The sequence below is a fragment of the Manis javanica genome, chromosome 14 (genome assembly GCF_040802235.1).
Source record: "Manis javanica isolate MJ-LG chromosome 14, MJ_LKY, whole genome shotgun sequence".
Lineage (NCBI taxonomy): Eukaryota > Metazoa > Chordata > Mammalia > Pholidota > Manidae > Manis > Manis javanica.
Genome location: NC_133169.1, coordinates 11,088,937 through 11,108,610, shown reverse-complemented (window position 1 = coordinate 11,108,610; position 19,674 = coordinate 11,088,937). Strand labels below are relative to the sequence as shown.

The following is a 19,674-nucleotide window of genomic DNA, read 5'->3' as shown; positions in this document are numbered from 1 at the left end:
CCAAAGACTGGCACCTCCCGGGTATCTGCAGCAGCCAGGGCTGCCTCTGAGTTCTTCCCAGGGGACGCTGGGGTCTCTGCAGAGGGACAGCCTTCTGTAGAGCTGGATGGAGGCATGTGGCTCCTCCACCCTGGGGGGAACCAGCTGGAAACACATCACCACTGTTCCCTGATGCCCTTTCCACCCCGTCCTTGTCCTCCCCCACTTCAACCTCCAACACCAAGGCTCACTCTGTGCCAGGCGCTGAGCCAAGTACGGAAATACAAAGATGAGCCGGACGCAGTCCCTGCCCTCGGGGCTCTCAGCTCACGGGAGGGGTCTGCTGTGGATGCAGACATTTGCATGAGGGTTGGTAAGTGGGTGGGCAAGGTACCCCATGGGCAGGAGGGAAAGAGAATGGCCTTGACCCAAATGCTGGCAGGTTAGTCGGAGGCTGGAGTTTTCCATACAGGCCAGGGGAAAGGGTGCTCCAGCAGAGGGACCCTTAGGAAGGGCAAGAGCTCACTGGCTGCCCTTGGGGTGGCAGAGCAGGTCCAGGTGGGTGCCTTCTCAGAATGTTCTCTAACAGGATCAGCCTGAATGACACACAGGGACTTTGCATTTTATCCTGCAGGGATGTCACTCTTGATAAAATCTCCCCATCAGCCTCTGGGAGTCAGCTTGATGAGAACAAACCATCCTGGGTGTTAGGGCAGAAAGCCGTTAGGAACCTTAATCCGCAGAACTGAGTTGCCAACGAGGCTTACAGGAGTAAATGCACATATGTGCTCGGAACAGGATCGGGCACAAGGAGGCCCCAGAAAGCACTAGCTACTATCCTCAGCGCTCTCCATGCCCCCGACAGAGTCTGGCGCCCAGTGGGCAGTCGGTTAAGTGTTGCTTTTTCTCCCCTTACCCACCTGTGTCAGGTATGCAGAGAAGGAAGAGGTGCAGGTGCACCTGGAGACAGGCCTGAAAGGAGGCAGAAGCTCTGCTAGTCAGAAAGGAGGTAGGAGGCATGTGAGTCGGGGACCCCAAGGGCACAGTATGGCCGAAACCATTACGGACTCTGACTGTGTCAGTGGGAGTCACCCAACCTACCATACGGCTGGCACTCTGTGTGCAAACACACTCGTTCTCACGGTGTCCTGCAAAGTATCCTACAGGAAAGCAACAGGAAGCACAGGGACATTGCCTGCGGACACACAGCAGTGACCCAGGCAAGGCCCTTTCTCCTTTCGCTGCTCCCCTGGACATCAGAGAGGCAGGCATGCCTGCTGTGTGTCTTGGGGAATGATGAGGACATTTTAGAGAGAGGAGGGCACCTGGGCTCCAGGAGCGGATGACGAGGTCGCCTGGGAGACCAGGGGCTGATTTTGGAAGACCTTGAGTTCTAGGATAAGAGGTCTGGATTTGGTCTTAGAGGCCTTGGGAGGATTTCGGTTCTTGAGCAGAGGAACGACAGGATGGCATGGCCCGCTTGGCAGAGTGGTCTGCAGGTGGTGAGAGGACGTTCAGAAAGATGGGACACATACATGGGTGGACTCCGAGGGAAAGAACTGGAGCTCAGAGTGGGGTTACGTATACAGCAACGGGCAACCTGTCTCTTTTTTTTTAAGTTGATGTTTGATTGCCTGTTTTATTTTTCTCTACATTCCCTTTATGTTTTTTGGGGTTTCTTTGTCATTCACCAGATCCAGTCCAACGGGTGCTAACTGTGTGTGCTGCAGAGAGGAGAAGCAGATCTCAAGGATGTTATTCATTCCTCATTCGCCAAACTTCAATGATCTGCCCTCTGACTTGGGGCTATAGAAGATGCCAAGATGAATGGGACAGATGCCCTCCTCTCCAGTGGCTTGAACATTGTCATGGAGATAAGACACACATGCAACTCACCAAGCAGGAAGTGATGAGCAAGAGAGCGGGGCTGGTGATTCAGTGCTGTGGGAGTGGAGAGGAGGGAGAAACTGCTTCCAAACCTATTCACAATTTTATAGCGGTTTACACTGTCACAAATTCACGTACTAATCTCATGCTATTTTTTGCAATAGAGAAATTTTCAGAGAAGATAGTTCTGTGTTTTTCTTTACAGGCTAAGGAGGAAAAGTGTAGTTTTTTTTAGGGTAGTTACGTATTATCGTTAATTTATCATTAGGGTGTGGACTATGGCTTTTTCACTTTTTAATTTTATGAAATAAGTAATAGATGCAAAAGACTATGATTGGGTAAAGATGGTGGATTAAACACACATGTCTACCTTTGCTCTGTCTTCGGGTCCCTCTACAATTAACAGTTTTAGTCCCCTGCTTTTAAAAATAAGCAGTCACCCAGGAATCACCAGACATCTAAGGACAGACATCTCTAACATTAAAGACACAGACCAAACCAGGCAATTAAAGAAACAAAGAAAAAGAACCCTGGATCAAATACAGACCATTCACAAAGAACTCTTGCAAAAAAATCCTACATGTAAATATTGTAGGAGAGAGAAAATAAGGTATTGGACCCATGAGACAAGGACGGAATGCTATACCAAAGAAGTCTCTCTAGATGGAATGGAAAATGAATTGAGGGGGTCTCCTAAAAGGCATAAAAAGACAGAGGGATGAAAATAGGAGAGAAAATGTGAGAAAATTGGTGAATCAGCCTACCAGTTCAAATCATATTGGTTTCAGGAAGAGAGAACTGGGAAAAGGAAGGAGAACGAAGGAGAGAAATAATGATTAAAAAGAAATCACTAAAAAAGTTTCCCAGAACCAAAGGACACAAGTTTCTAGATCAAGGGTCCACTGTCCCCAGCATAGTGGATGAAAATAGACTCACACCAAGGCACATTATTGTGAAATTTCAGAACACGAGGGAAAAGATGATCCTATGGAGTTTCCAGAGAGAAAGAGAGAGAGAGAGAGAGAGAGAGAGAGAGAGAGAGAGAGAGAGAGAGAGAGAGGTCAAATGTAAAGAATCAGAAATCGGTGACTTTGGACTTTGTCACAGCAACATGGGAATCTAGAAGGCTATGGAATAAAGCCTTCAAACTTTTGAAGGAAAGCTATCTCCAAGCCAGAATTCTAACCCAAAGAGACCAGATGTCCAAACCAGCTAAAGTATTGGTTAAGTATGAGGGTAGAATGAGGCCATTTTCAGACGTGCAAGGCCCTCAAGGATTTGCCCCCTCTGCACCCTTTCTCAGGAAGTAACAGGAGGATGTGCTTCCTGAAATCAAAGGAGTCAGTCGAGGAGGAAGCCCCGGGATGGAGGAAACTGGAGACTCACAGAGCAGAGAGGCCCAGGGCGATGGTCCCCGGATGTCCACAGGACGGCCATGCACCTGTCAGGGAGGGCAGCCAGGCCAGACGGGAGCAGGTCAGAGGCCCTGGGAGACATTTCTTCAAGAAAATGAAAAGGACAGAAACCATGATGTGCCTGGACATGCTGGGAAGAGATTTAGACAATTGCCAGAATTTGGAATGGAATTTGTGATAAATACATAGAAAACTAAGCAAGTGAACAAACATGATAATTAACCAGGAAAAACAGAAGTTCTGCAGGAAAGGAAAAGTTAGCAACTTTTACTACAAGGCTCAACTGTGAATAGAGTCCATTAAAGTTGTCTGAGCAATGTAAACACTGATTACTGATCTAAACAAAATGAGGATATTATGAGAGGAGGCTGGAGGGACAGGACGAGCTGGAGGGGAAGAAAGGGGGCTGAAGGCTCATCTTCCATAGTAGAAGTGAACAGGTGATGCCCAAAACCGAAGTACCAGAAAGTAGGAATGCAAGCATGTTATTTAGAGACATGGAGATAAATACTAAAATTAATTAACAAAGGAGGTCAAGGTAGTTACCACTGGAGAAGGGTGAATGGGAAGAACTGGTAGAGCAGAGCAAAGTCCACAGAATAATTGCCTCTAAAATGTATCCATGTACAACTTCCATAATATCAAACCAAACCTAAGAGGGAAAACCAAAAATACATGTAGCATAAAATCAAGTTATGAAGCATAACAATGGAATAACTATTGCTGAAATCACAGTCCACTCTTGCCTTGTTGAATCGACTTGTGTGTTCTCTCCCCTGTCAGTCCCCTGTAATCCCCTAGAGGCAATCAAAATCACAAATTTCATGCTTATTATGTCCTTGTTTTCCTTTATACTACTTCCACATAAGTATGCATAGCTAAACAATGTATCATTTAGTTTTGCCTACTTCTGAGCATTATAAAAATGAAATCATATTATGAGAGTGTGGTAGCAGACTCTAAAATGGCCCCCACTAGTCCCCTTCCTCCTGGGCTGTTCACATACCTTTGTAATCCCCTACTCTTGAGTGTGAGTGGGACCTAGTAATTTGTTTCTATATATGTGGCAGAAGTGCTGGGCTATCCGGTTATAAGACTATGGCTTCTGTCTGGGAGATCTTGACCTTGTCCTTTTTCAGATTGCTCTCCCTTGGGAGAAGCCACCTGCCATGCCACTAGGTAAGGCCCACATAGTAAGGGACCACAGCCTGCCCACCATGTGGAAGCAGAAACCCTTAAGTTGAGCCTTGACGTGAGACCGCAGCCCTGGCCAACAGTTTGACTCCAATCTCATGGCAGACCTTGAGCCAGTGGTCCCCATTTAAGCTGCCCCTGAACTCCTGACCTATAGCAACAATGCAATAGTAAATGTTTGTTGTTTTAAGCTGCTAAACTATGGGGCAATTTGTTATGCAGCAATAGATAGCTAATACAATGAACTCTTTTATGAACTGCTTTTTTCCATCAGCCTATATGTTGATCTATGTGGCTATAGTATTTTCATTCCTGTACTGTTTCATCATATGAATATACCATAATTTATTCACCTATTGATGGGCATTTGGATGGTTTCCCACTATCTCCAGAAATACAGCTCCATTCTAAATCATAGCCCTTGGTGCATTCTGTTGTTTTCTCAAGGACACATACCTAAGAGTGGATTTGCTAGTTGGTAGGGTATATACAGAAGTAACTTCATCAGAAAATGCCAAAACGACGGCCCCATTAGGTGTCCCCTAGCGGTGGATAAGAATTCCTGTTGCTCCATGTCCTCATCAACAGTTGTCATCATTTGACTTTAATTTTCGCCAAAGTAATGGGTAAATTGGTATCTATCATGCTTTTACTTTTCAGTTCCTTGATAAAAGTTTGAGTATCTTTCATGTGTTTATTGGTCTTTCATGTTTCCTCCTTGTGAATTATCATTCATGACTTTTCCATTTGTCTATTGGCTTGTTTTGTCTTATTGATTCTAAGAACTCTATACATTTTAGGTAAGAAGAACTTTGTCAGTTTATGTGTCTCAAATACTTTCTTCTAGTTTGTGCCTGGTCTTTTTATTTTCTTTATAGTATTTTTGATGAATAGTTTTAAATATTACTGCAGCTGAATTTATCCTCCTTTTCACTTATAATTAGTGACTTGTATAATTTTTAAAGAAATCCTTCTCTACCTGCAGTTATAAGACTTTCTTTTCAATGTTTCTAAATGTTGCCACTCACATTTAAGTCTTTAATTCACCTGGAATTGATTTTGTGTACGGTGTGAGGTAGGGATATGGCTTCCTTTTTTGTTACGTGGAAAACGAATTATCCAGGCCCACTTAATGAGTAGTCTGTCCTTTCCCTCACTGACTCCCAACACCTCCTCTGTCATATGGATTATATGTGGAGGTGCTGCTATTTCTGGATTCTCTATTCTGTTCCACTGGCCTATTTCTCTAACCGGGAGTTACATTATAGTCTTCTCTGTAGCATTTTTTTAGGTACCCTCTCAGAGCCTAACTCACAGTAAGTGCTCAGTGAATATTTGTGGCATGAACATGGCCGGCTTGTTCCTTTTCCTGACCCCCTGTGAAGGTGATGCTTACTTTAGTAATTCAGGGAAGCATGTTAAGGTAACATCAGCTGTCCTCTTCAGCAGATGAACTCTTGTCAAAGTGGCTGCCAAGTTCTCTGGGCTTCGAGTAGGTTCTCACTTTTAATAAGAACTCAGCTTCTTGACAGTAGCTGTGACCTAACTCTTTGCACATGAATCTTAGTGACTTGATGGTTCTAGTATTTGTCCTGAGTCTGGCTTGTTGGAAATTTTCAGGAATTGAGCCAAGTCGATTGCTTTGTCTTTACCTTCCAATCATGCCTCAGCTTCACACCGTTGGATGCCAGCCTGCACTTAGCTGCGAACCCTACGCTGGTTAAGTTCTCCAGTGAAAAACCCAACAGCGTGTACCTGACGACCCCTTGGTGGCCTTTGACCCTGTGGGTGCCTGCCTCCTCAGAACTGATTCCTCCATCTCCAGTGGCTTGCTCTCCTGCTTTCCTCCAGCTCTCACCATCCGTCATGGCCTCTTCCATTGGCCTGCTCTTCAGTGGCGCTGTGCTCCAAGCTTGACTCGTGCCTGCCACTGTCCCCACTGATCTCTTTTAAATGACCCTTCAAGACCCGCTGTAGATCCCACCCTGAGCCCTCAGCCAAAGTGCTCTGTCTGTAACCCGCACCACTGAGCATTTGCTGCTGGGACTCTATCCTGAGTAGAAGACCACCAGGCTGTACAGTTCCTTCCATAGCTCAGCTTTACCCCCATGTCAGAGTTTTGGTACCCACTGTTCCTTTTCCCTGGAAGACTCCCACCTCAGATAATTCCAGGCCTTTGCACACTCACCTTCTTGGTAAGGTGTTCCCTGTCCACCCTGTTCACAGTTGCACCACTGCCCCATGCCTGCCAGCCCCATCTTCCTTTCCTGTGTCCTGTTTCTCCATGCATGTATCACCACCTAACATGATACATATTTGGCTTACTTTTGTGTTTATTGACTATCACCTCCCATTAGAACATAAGCTTCATGATGGAAAGGACTTTTTCTGCTTTGTTTTCTGGGGCATATCTAGGGCTCAATAAATTTCTGTTGAATGAATGATCCCATTTTGTCTTTATCTCAAGGCAGCAGGACAAGGGGCTGTTATCCCACTTTTATAATGAAGCAGTGAGAAGCTCCAGAGAGTAACTGACCCAACTTCTCACAGCAAATAAGTGGAAATCCACATTTTTTTCTGATTCTAAAAATGGCAGCTGCAGTGAGCAGGGCATGGGGTGGGGCGTGGTGCCAGCGTCTGTGTGTCTGGGCAGACACCGGCCTGCCCTAGCCTGGCACCCTGCTCAGTCCCTGCCAGTAGGATGATGGCCAGGAGGCCCTGTGTGACTGGGGAGCATCAGCCTGTATTAGGAGCTTGAGAAGCTCTTACTAAAGGGAGACATTTTCATGGAGCCCTGGGTCTCATTCCCATCCCTCTATGTTTGTCCAGGCCTCTGGTACAATCAGCTCTTAATTATCAAGTGTCCTCAGCATGCTAGGACATGGGACTCCAGCTTTGGGGGTCAAAACTGCCATTTCTTAAGGGTATCAGGAGCCTTAGTTTAGGAGGATTCGAGAAATGCTTGATGTGTGTAAACACACGAGATTTGCTGAAGAGCAGATGGCTTCTACAGACTTCAGGACTTCACTGCTTAGTACAGCTACAGGTGAAATCCCTGTATATCTCCCTAATAAACATTTTAAAATGGGAAATCAAGCGCTTTCGAGACCCAGGGCTGCCCACATGGGACCACATGTGTGTGATGACAGACGCATACGCAGAGTCACTCACTCCATTACCTGCTTCACTCCCATAGCTGGTATCCTAGCTCTTAAGAGCCGACTTTGAATTTAGGAAAATAAGGATGTTTCCCTCCACCAGGTAATTCAAGGCAACAGCCCCAGATCTTTCCAAGGCAAATCTACATCTAGTCTCTCATTTCCGGCCCCAAGAACTAAAAAGGTTATTTTTAAAAGGGGAGAAAACCATCACCACCAAAAAGCATGACAGCTCCAACACACACGGGCTGCGACTTGCCATCAAACAGACGCGGCTTGTTCCCGCTCTGTGAACATGGCTGGTGTAGCCTTTTCTCACAGAGGCGATGGAATGAAGGTCTCCTCTGGCAGTTTTCCATGCGGACTTTTCGCCAAATGTGGGAGAGTGAGGACATCAGGCTGGTGTCACACATCTGGACGTCACCTCTCTCGCAGGCCTTGGTGGGAAGTCTACACAAGACGCCAGCTCCGCTTTTCTTGGCGTGTGTCTCTCTTCTCTTGGGTGTCTCCCTCCTTTTGTTCAGTGAGGATGTTTTGTTCGACTTCTCTGCTTCGCAAATGGATGCGCCATTTGAGGGAAGCCAGCTGCCATTCCCTCCACAGCCCCGTTTCCTTCATGAAGGGGAGCGCTGTCAACCTCTGAATGGTTATTAAATTAAAAAGCAGATGGTTCATCTGGCAAATCCCTCTGAGTCAGTTTCTCTATTTGCAATGTTTTCTTTCTTCTTATTAAAAAATATTTCCACGTTTCCTGATTTGGAAATGTTTAATAAAATGCATGAAAATGGAGAAAAACAATATGTTTGGAAGAAGCACTGTTCCCAGGAAGCGTGTCTTCTGTGGCATTTGGAGGTGGTGTGGAGGAGAAGGCATCCCCAGCTGGGGTTCAGATCCTGGCCCTGCCACCTGCGAGCTGGGGGTCCAGTAGACGCTTCCCTCCCAGCACCTGGGATTGACCTTCTGCAGAAGGAAGCATGTAAAACCCCTCTCACGGGATCATGTTGAGATAACAAATAGAAGACCCTGCACAGCGCCTGCCATGTTTCTGTGGCCTAATAAATGAGTTCATTCAGTCAACAATTGTCAGCGGGCCCCCCACCATGTGCCAAACTTGGCATCCAAGTCATGGAACTCGGTCCAGTGAAGGAGCCGACACCAAACAACATGAAAGCAAAAAAAAAGGCCGAGTTACAACTGACCCAAGTGCCAAGGAACAGCAGGGGTGCCCTGAGCAGAGCCCTTCTTGGGGATGAGCAGGCTTGAGGCTGGGGGGCTAGGGGGTCTGGGGGGGCTCCAGGTGATGGCCCAGGGGCAGTGGGAGCACCGTGGAGGGGCAGGCAGGGCAGAGATGCCATCCCCCAGGCGCCAGCACGGGGAGTGCTGAGCAGAGCCGCACCATCACCCTGGCACTGCAGGCCCGCACTGTCATGCAGCCCCAGGTCCTCACTTCCGGTCCTCTCCCTCCTTGGCTGTGGTTCCCCTGCTTCTCCGCTCTGTCCTCTTAGCCTCTTTCTCTCTTTTCCCCTGAGACGCTGCCCTGGCCTCCCTGCCTCCCTCCATCCCCGTCCCCCTTTCACAGCCTCGGGCTCTCCTGTCTTCTCCTGTGAGGACTCACGGAGAGCCCTCCGTGAGTGGAAGGGGGCTTCTGCCCCAGGGAGTGGCCGGGCCCTGTCCCTGCTTCAGGCTGGCTCCCATACTCAGCAAACCTGTACTTCACACCCACTGAAGGCATAAAGCGGAACAACATGGGATCCCCACCCCAGGGAGCCGCAGCGGCGTCAGAGGCGTGTGATGTGACGGGCAGAGGGCTGCGCCAGAGGAGGCACACCCGTGCTGGTCCTCCTGGGGCCCGCAGCCAGTAGCCCTCCACGCTCTGGTGACATGTGCCCTCTCAGAGTTTCAACTGCCACTCCCCGAGTCCCTGAAACCCGCTCCAACTTTCCCTTTGAGCCCCTGCCCCATATCTGGCTGCCAACGTGGGACATCTCTGGGGGGGGACAGCAGGCCGGTTAAGCTCAACTCATCCTGACCCTGCCTTTTGCCTGCCCCTCCACCATGCCCAGGGCCCCTCCAGACCTACCCCTTTCCTCTGCATCTCCCATCAGTGGGCAGCACCGCCACCTAGCCATGCCAGGACACCAGGCGCTGTTCTCAAACTTCTTCCTCCACCACATCCCCACGTCCTGTGAAGTCCTGCGGGTTTGGGCTCCTCTAACTCCCTGCAACCTGTGCCTCCCGCTCCCTCCCGGGCGCCACCTCCCCACAGAGGCGGCATCCTTTCATGGCAGCAGAGGTCTCCTTAGCTGGTCTCCTCGTCTCATGGTCTTCCTTGTGTCCCCCTCAAACTCACCCTCCGCACCGCAGCCAGGGAACTTGTTCTCAAACAAGACCCTCCCCTGCTCAAAACCCACCAATGGCTCCCACTGGCCCAGGTGGGAGTGCGGGGAGGATGATCACAGCGCTGTGTGGAGACACGCTGAGAAATACAAACACTTTAGAATTAACAGTAGTTAAAGAACTGATATTTGTGAATGAGTCTCGACTTTGGGTCAGGGTGGTCTCAGGCTATCCTTATGGTGACGCTTTTGCTGGCTTATACTGTGATTTGTCTTCTCCTTTGGAAAGGAAGGGGCAGGACTCCAGCCAGCCTGATGGAATGACTGCAAACCTGGGGAACACCCACAGCAGAAGCCAGGTGCCTGAATACCATCTCTCCTGTATCACAGAATAAAAGAAATAAATAAAGAAGATTGGGAACCCTTTGGCTTTGATAGCGGATTGAGTCCAAACTCTGGCTGGGGAAGGCAGCCTGGCCTGGCCTACGTCTCTAACCTTGAGGGCAGCCGTGGCCTCTCGCTGACCCCTGGCAAGCACCTGCTGGTTCTCTTTCCCACTCCATACTCCCCCCTCCTCCAGACTTTGCTTGTGCTGGTCCCTCTGCCTGGAGCCCCTCAGGCCTAGGAAATCACCTCCCCCAGAAACCTCCTGGATCAAGTGCCCTCTGAGGAGTTCCCTCAGCCTCCACGCTCCTGTCACCTCCGGCCACAGGATCTGATCGTGTGCTTGCTCCTAGCGCTCACTTTTCTGCAAGGCCCTGCACCAGCCCAGGCACCCAGGTACTTGGAGAAAGCTCAGCAAATCTGCTGAAGAAGTGGTGAGTGAACAAGGGTTCCCGGGGAGGTAACATTTAAATCCTGTCTCATTCCACTCCACTCTTGGGGCCTCTGCTTCCTCTCACAGCTGCCACCTTGGGTCTCCATTCAGCCCCACCCCCCAGGCCTCAGTCTACCATCTGTGAGCTTTCCCCTCCTGGCTGAGCCTATTTCCAACATCCACCTTTGGTCACAGAGTGTGACTCAGAAGCAAAGGGGCTTCACGGTTCTTAATTTTTTATATACAGAGATAAGAATTACAGTGGTTGGGATTCCTGTAAAATGTTTCTTCAAACACCTGAGAAATGATCTATTTCTCATCTTAATTTATTCATGGGATGAGCTCCCCTCAAGGCAGGGCTGAATATTTGATCCTATTTTAAGAGATAACAATAATCATCCTCGCTGGTCAAGTGCCAACCATGTGCCCGGGGGGCCAAAGCTTTGTGTGCATTATCTCATTTAATCTTCACAATAGTAAGATTTGTCATTGTCCTTTCCTGTTTTCCTGAGTTGGAAACTCAGGCTCAACCAGATCAGGAACTTGCACAAAATAAAGTATCTACCCAGTGTCAGAGCCTAGGTTTGAACTTGGGTCTGGCTGATTCCACAGCCCCATCTTTGACCACATTATGCCTTTGTGGAAATGGAGACCCAAAAAGGTTGACTGGAGAGATGCTGAGGATTCTTCCTATCTCAAGTATCTGATCTTGGATCTGTATTAAAAGGAGCCAGATTCACACACAAGTTCACCTGAGGCAGGGCTGCGTGTTCAGCAGTGGAGGTTGTGCACTGTGCAACTCCCAGCTGTGCCAATTCACAAATGTGAATGGCACCCCCTGGAGAACAGTGCCTCGAGGCAAAGGATGTCTTTCTCCTCTCAGCTGTGCTTTCCAAAGAAAATTCAAGGCAGGCAGCTCCTCAGGCAAGCAAACTTTAAGGAGGGCACAGAGCTGCAGTCTCACGTAGGCAGTGTTAGTTCCTGTGGGAGAGAGGTGGGGACTGCCCTTTGACCAAGAACAAAGAGAAGCAGGATGGAAGAAACACTCTGGGAAGGAATTTTCTTGTTGATGCTTCCCAGAGTAGTGGGGCTCCCAGGACAGGATGTGGGGGGAGCTCTGGTTGGATGGTTTCCCCTGCCACGGAGAAGAGGGGTTGCCAAGGAGGAGTCAGGACAGCTGGGCGAGTGGGAAGAATTCTGGTTCCACAGAGGCAACCACCCCAATCTGGCAGACATGGCTGAGGGGCTCCAGAGGGCTGCAGGAAATGCCCTGTCCTGCACTGTGCAGTGTGGTTGCCTTTAAGCTCTAATCTCTTCCTACAGGCCGGAGTTTTCCAGGCAGCACACTTTCTTGGATTTCTGGGGGTGGGCTCTGGCCACATGAAGGGTGACAAAGTCTGTGGCAGGATGGGTTGCAGGGGCTCATGCAACCCCACTAGTCCCACAGCCAAGCTGCTTGGACCTTGGTTTACATGATTAATTGGGAAGTCCTGGAACACATCAGAAATAATGCTAATTCTGAAACTCAGTGCTATGTGGAAAAAGGAATGAAGACAACCAGCATACACCCAAAGTTTTCCCCCAAGGGGGACTTTCTTGCTGGAGAAACTTCTAAATCTCCAGAGCTGGCCTGCTCCACGCTGTACGAGAACAGCTGTGGAAGGAAAGGCCTCCTCACTCATCTCTGCAGCCTTGGAGCAGAATGAAGGGGTGCAGCTGGGGAAAGATGGCCCTCGGCACCAGAATTCCTGTTTTCTGCCTCTTCAACTGAGAGATTCTTGCTGGAGCAAAAGAAGGGGAAAGACAAAGAGATGACCCATCTAGAAGCTTCTTCTCATTTGCAGGACCTGAAAAGAATGGCACAGAGCCCCCTTCACATTGGCGGTCCCTCATTGCCATGGGCCTCGGTCTGCCTATCTGAGAAATGAGGGGCCCGGACCCCAGGAGCTTTAGGGCCCCTTCTAGCTCCAAGCAGCTATAACTCTCTGAGATCTTTTCCTTACCCCATTGCCCACACAGGATGGACAGCTGGTCAGGCAGAGGAGTGGGCAGCTGCAGCTCCCAGCTTTGCTGCCCTCAGGGGCCATGTTTGCAAAGACACAGATTCCCAGAAGACTTGCCCTAAACCAACCCCATGGTGTTAAGTGTCCTTTGGAGCACAATAGTGGCTGTGCTGAGGGTCTCTGCCTACAGAATGGCTTCTCCTAGGGAGAATTAGCCTAGAGGCTCAGGACTCCCCCAACGTCTGGGCCTTTCTAGGAAAGGCAGACAATAGCCATGAACACACAAAGGCCTGTGTCTGCCTGTTGGGTCCACTTTGTCTCTGAGAGTCCCAGAGTCTTGGAGTTGCCTACAGCCCATCAGACCTCGTTCTTTTCATGTCAAGCAATGGAGGCCAGAGAGGGTCATGCTGGGCCCAAGGACAACATGCTTCTCAGCACCACGCTGCCTCTTTCTTCCCCTGAGGCACCAGTCATGAGCCCCCGGGCAGTCAGTCCCAGGAGAAAGATCCTCAACTGGGAGCTCAGACTCTAACTTGCTGTGTGACTCTGGGCAAGTCGGGTCCCTTCTCTGAGCCTTGGTTTCCTCCTCTGTAAAATGGGAGGGTTTGGCTACATGAGCTCTACAGCCCCTTCCAGGTCTAAGGTAGGTGTTTCTTTGATCGCACTGTGTCCCCACCACCCCAACTTCCTATCCCCCAGTCTCTGGGGAGCTTTTAGCTGGGTTGAATGCAGACACAGAAGCCAGGTGACTTCACAGCAAGAGGCCTTTGGCATCCCATGGGCAACAAGTGAAGAGCTCAGCTCAGGTGGGAGCCACCTTTCCCGAGGGTCGGCCACACCCCAGGGAGCCGCAGCGGTGGCCACCAAGTTACACAGGACCCCGAAGGTCCCTAAGACTTCCCACCACTGAACCCCTGAGATTCCTGAAACAGGGCAGGAGCAGGTGAACTGGGGCCACGGCCATAATCAGAGCCAGCTGGCTGCACTCAGGCACTACTCCAGCCGGTCTGTGGTCTGTCTCTCCCCGTTGCTCCCCCCGTGCCACCCCAGAGGCCCCTGGGGCTCCCTGGTCCCAGCACCCAGCCCTGCTGCACAGGAAGCAGCCATCACAGAAGATGCTCGGAACATGTTGCCAGGCAACAAACCGCTGCCTGAAAACTGCAGCCCACCTCTGACCCTTCATAGGCCTGGGAACCGGCCGAGGAGACGAGACTGCCAGAACGTAGGAGACGCATCAGAAGGGACCAGCCGTGGTTGCTGAGCAAGCGCAGAAAGCCAAGGGAGGGCCCCAACAGCGGCGTGAAGGGCCAGAACGCACACAGACAGGGAGGGAAACCTGACTCACCCAACTGAGGGAGACACACAGAGAAGGAGCCCTGGAGGAACGTCCCCAGGGTGTAAGCTTCCTTTGCTTGCTTTTTTGGCTGAGCCTGTCATGATTAGGGCTGAGGCTGGCGATGAGGAAAACAATGGTAACGATCATGAGAAGGAGGATCCCTGAGGTAACCACTTATCTGTTTCCTTTGACTTTTATCTCCTGAAAGATTTTATGAAACACCTCTCAAGCACTGACACAATTCTTCAGACTTTCCAGGAAACACAGTCATCCCCTAAAATGAAGATCATGGCCATCACCGTCACCTGCTCAACCAGCACACACTTATCTGCTTGTTAGATTAAGTGACCTTGGGCACTGGGGTCCTCAAGCCCTAAGTGGATCAGGAGAGCCAGGCCCGGGGATGCGCAGGCTGGGTGGCGCCTGGGCTGCCACGGGGACCTGGGAGGGAGGCACCAGGAGCCCAGGCAGGGCGCTGCAGGGGAGCTCTCCCTATGTGGGCAGGAGTCCTGGGCCGGCCTGAGATTCTGCCTCACTGACCTCTGAGGGCCTCCATTCCCTAATTTCTAAAAGGGAAAAGTCGCTCCTGCCTGCCTACTTCACAGGGCGCTGGGCCACAGAGGAGAAACTACGCATTCTATAAAGCCATAAACAGTAAGAGTTCCTTATGTATTCAAAACTAATTCCTCACCTCCTAGGACTGCGCACTGGAGCTGACCCACCCTCACAGACTCACCTTGCTGGGAAGAGGCGATTAAACAAGCAGCCTCCACAGTGGCAAAGCAGGTCACCTCACGGCCCTCAGCCTCAGTTGTTCCATCAATGAAATGGAGATAATGCAACAAAAGATTATTGCAAGGGGTCAGTGGGTTGAGGTCTGCAAGAAGCCAGCATGCAGCACACGATGGCTGTCTCTCTCCTTCCTCAGGCTTACGGTCTCCTTCACGGGGCTTCTGAGACCCTGGCTCGGAGCCTCGCCAGCCCTCAGGCTTTGCCTAATTTGGCCACTGCGATAGTCTGGCAACCTCTGGAAGGTACAGTTTAATTTCTGAGAATGTAAAGCCTCAAGACGCATTTATTCCCTAAATAAAAGCCACAGTTTAAATTATAAACAAGAACAAAACAAATTAACAATACTGGTAACTAAGCGGGAGCAATTTTCATTTGTTACGCTTGACAAAATAATTATAAAGCTACTACCTAGTTAACTATATTCACATTTACTTAATTCTTGACGTTTGACAATATAGGTGTTTACTTTATTAATTCTGGCATCCACTTCCTCAGAAAATGCCTAGCCACTCTCTGATGTTGCCCCCACTGAAAACTGATAGTGTGGCATTGAGTATGGGCCATTTCTACCTGTACCCACTCACAGGAAGTGGCTTCTCATTTAAAAATGCTGTTTTTCTATAGTGCCAATCTGGATGTCTCCCTAGGTGCCAGATAGCGTGCCCTCAAATAAATTGTAAATGGCCCTCAGAGCCTAAATTGAAAGAAAAACTTAACTCACTTTTCACATTTTATTCTTGCTTCTTTGGCCCCAGCACAGTCACAAGCCCCCAGGGGAAATACCCCAAGACCCCCCGTAGCAGGTAGTCAGGCCCCCAGGGTCCCAGGCCTCCCCTGCCCCTAAGTCAAGGGACAGGACAAAGCCTGAGTGGCCCTGTTCTAATCCAGCCTATGGGGACTCTGATGCAATACTGCCTGCTCACTTCTTAGGGCCACTGGGAGAAGCAGAAGAGCATGGATCATGTATTTTATGTCTCCTCGGCTTGTCATACCTTCTCTTGTTTGAACTTCATAGCCCACCTCGGAAGTAGGTAAGACAGGCTTGTACTTCCAACCTACAGATCAAAAGAATGAGGCCCTGGGACAGAAAAGATCCAGTGTTTGTCAAGAACAAGCTGCAGTCAAGGTACTTGTCTTATATACTGGAAGATAAGTGACTTGCCCAAGGTCACACAGCTGGCCCATTAGCTGTGAGCCTGGGTTGTCTGACTTCACATGTGCTGCTTTCAAGTGCATAGGCACTAAAACTTTACATTTAGAAATGTGAGGTATTGTTACAATCACTGCTCATATGACTGAAATTGAACCAAATTGACTTTATCATGGGTTGACTGGGAACCTTGGACTAAAGAGGACTTTGGACACTAAAGCAAGGAATGGGGACTTAAATCTTCTAGAGGGAGCAACTGAAGGTTTTTTTAGGGGTAACAGAATGTTACCTAGTGATCTACAGAAGCTACTTTTATAGTCCAGTATTAGATGAGAGGGATCAGTATCAGCGAGGTAGCCAGAGGAGATGAATTTGAGAGACATTACAGAATAAGAATCATAGGCGTAATGCCTGAATAGACGGCTGAATAGAGTTGGGTGTGGATACAAGGATGGCAAATGGTTTTGAGCCTACAGTGATGTCCCAACAGACCTTCTTTCCTTCACTGCTAAGAGAACCCAGGAAGGAGCAATGGCTTCCAATAATTAAGGCTACATTTTTTTTCAGCAATGTGAATAACCAATGGATATGAATGGAAATGACATGTGTTCCTTCTAAGAAACATCTTTAAAGAGAAAAAGCACACCTTATTTTGTCCCTTTTCCCTCCTGCTGGCTAGAAGGTAAATGGGATGGCTGGAGCTCCAGCAGCCTTCTTGAACTATGAGAAAGAAGCCAGGTATACAAAGGCTGACACGGCAACAAGGGAGAAGAAGGAGCCTGATGCCATCAAGTACTATACCTGCTCTGGACTGACCCTTTCCCAGTCTTCTTTTGCACAACAAGGAAACTTCTATTTTTTTAAGCTTCTGTTATTTTGGGTTTCCTACAGCCAAAAATTAATACTAACTGACAAAGTTTCTGAGCAAAAAGAAGACAAAAACAGAAGCAGAGAGAAATGAAGGGCAGCCTGATGAGTTTGAATATAGACCTGATGCTGGAGACATTCAATATATGAGAATATGCCCGTAAAACTCCTAGCCTCGCATATAGGATGTATTCAAGAACTCTCCACTGCCACAATCACCCTTCTAAATCACTGTTTTCTCTTGCCTGGCCTGCTGCAAAAGCCTCCTAACTCATCCACCCAGTAGTTTTTTGCCCACTTCCAACTTATTGTCCACAAAGGTGTCAGAGTGATATTCTTAGAATGAACCAGATTCTCCCATTTAAAGCTATTCAGAGGTAGGAATTTACCTAAAGAAAACAAGTTCTAGGATTTAAAAAGACATATCCACCACTATGTTCATTGCAGCATTATTTACAATAGCCAAGGTATAGAAGCAACCTAAGTGTCCATCAGTAGATGAATGGATAAAGATGTGGTACATATACACAATGGAATACTATTCAGCCTTAAGAAAGAAACAAATCCTACCATTTGCAACAACATGGATGGAGCTAGAGGGTATTATGCTCAGTGAAATAAGTCAGGCAGAGAAAGACAAATACCAAATGATTTCCCTCATTTGTGGAGTATAACAACGAAGCAAAACTGAAGGAACAAAACAGCAGCAGACTCACAGACTCCAAGAGGGGACTAGTGGTTACCAAAGGGGAAGGGTGGGAGAGGGTGGGTGGGGAGGGAGGGAGAAGGGGATTGAGGGGTATTATGATTAGTACACGTGGTGTGGGGGAGTCACAGGGAATACTGTATAGCACAGAGAAGATAAATAGTGACTCTGTGGCATCTTACTACACTGATGGACAGTGACTTCAATGGGGTATGCAGGGGACTCGATAATATGGGTGAATGTAGTAACCACATTGTTTTTCTTGTGAAACCTTCGTAAGAGTGTATATCAATGATACCTTAATAAAAAAAATCTTTAAAAAAATCTCTTCAGAGGCTTCCCACTACACTTGGACTTAACCCCTCAACATAGCTCCCAGTACCCCCACTCTCAGCCACCTGCCCCCTCTGCAGCCCAGGTCCTGCCACAGTCACATGCCCATCCATTCTATTCTCCTTCCAGTGACTCCACACACCACGCTCTTCATCAGCTCAGGGCCACTGCACATGCTATTCCCTCTCCTTGCACATCCCAGTTCCCTTTCCAGCTTGGTCTATAAATGGCTCATGTGCTCTGGTCCTTCAAGTCTCAGCTGAAACAGCCTCTCTAGGGAGACCTTCCAAGCAGGTCCCAGCTGATGTGAGTGGAAATAACACATAGGCTCCCTCTCCAACCCCATTACTTTTTACAAAATCACAGCAGCTTTAACTCCATAGTACCTGCCATAGCCTTGAAATGACATCCTTATTTATTTTTTTACCTGTTATCAGTTCAGTTTATATTTGTTTTTTTACCTGTTATCGGTTTATAGGTAGATTACAAGCCCCATGAGGGGAAAAAAAATCACTCGTGTTTTAGCCTCTAAGGTATATTTAATTTCTAACACAGTGCCTGGTGAATATCGGGGTCCAATAACTATTAATAACATTACTATAGCACTTAGCAAGCTATCAGAATCGAGCATCACCGCTCAGAGGAGAGGCCTGGCTGAACATATCTACTTCAGAAGCATAGCTGCATCCTTGTGAGAGTGGATGCATTCTCTGGGGCCAAGCATAGGGAAGGGAATGGCAGAGGATGGAGCATATCTGACTAAAGGGAACAGATCTGGTGCAGGATAAAAGGGCCCAACATGCAGTGAGTCCAGGGAGCAGGGGAAGTGATCTCAACACTGTGTGCAGGCAGCCCTTGTGTAAAGGGCTGCAAGGATCCAATATACCACTGCTTTTTACAGCAGGAAAACCAAGGCAGAGAAATGGACCCCCAAGCTAGACCCCCATCCTCTTGCTAAAGCTGGGAGCAGGACATGAGCCTCTTGCTACTCAGAGTCCTACCTGGTCCCCAAATGGCTTAACACTCTTCTGGCCTTAACCTCAGCTGTGGCTCCTGTCAGGTGGTGGGCCACGCAGGGTGGGGTTCCAGGCCCTGCTCGCAGGGCTCAGGCCAAGCAGGGTGTTTGTGGCTGCAGTGAGGAAAGTTAACAACAGAGCGTGGGGCTGTCAAAAATGCCAAACCTAAACAGAGATGTGCCCTGGGTCTCACCCCCAAATCCCAGGCCATTATGCCTGTTCTGAGAGGCCCTTGCCCTTCCTGTGGGCCACCCTCAGGTTGCATTAAAAGGAGAATAATGCCAAGAAAATAGGAGGTTGCCTAGCACTCAGAGGCATTATGGGGCCTCCACTTTGTGGGGACATTGAAGGCCAGGGAGAAGGATGAGCAGGAGAGCACAGTCTGATCAGGGCCAGGTCCTGTGAGGATTTGTTGAAAGATTCAAGATCATTAGTTACGGAGAAGATGAAACCTATTCTCAAATATTCAAGGGGCCTTCAGCGGAAGAAGGAATACCAGCCTGCTTCACGGGGACTCACCAGGGGCTCAATGCTCTACCCTGTGCTTAGGGCTTTCTGGGAATTATCCCTTTTCCCAGATGTCCTGAGGCCAGCTTGCTCAAGGTCTCCAGCCAGTAAGAGCAGGAGTTAGACTCCCACCCACACCCACAACTGCCTAGATAGAAAGGTTTAATCACCAGCCTCT

General features: G+C 48.8%; 1 protein-coding gene across 3 annotated transcripts in view; it reads right to left on the bottom strand.

Moving 5' to 3' along the window:
* KCNN3 (potassium calcium-activated channel subfamily N member 3) overlaps window positions 1–19,674 on the bottom strand; it is a 147,336-nt gene that overhangs the window by 27,934 nt on the left and 99,728 nt on the right. The window lies entirely within an intron of this gene.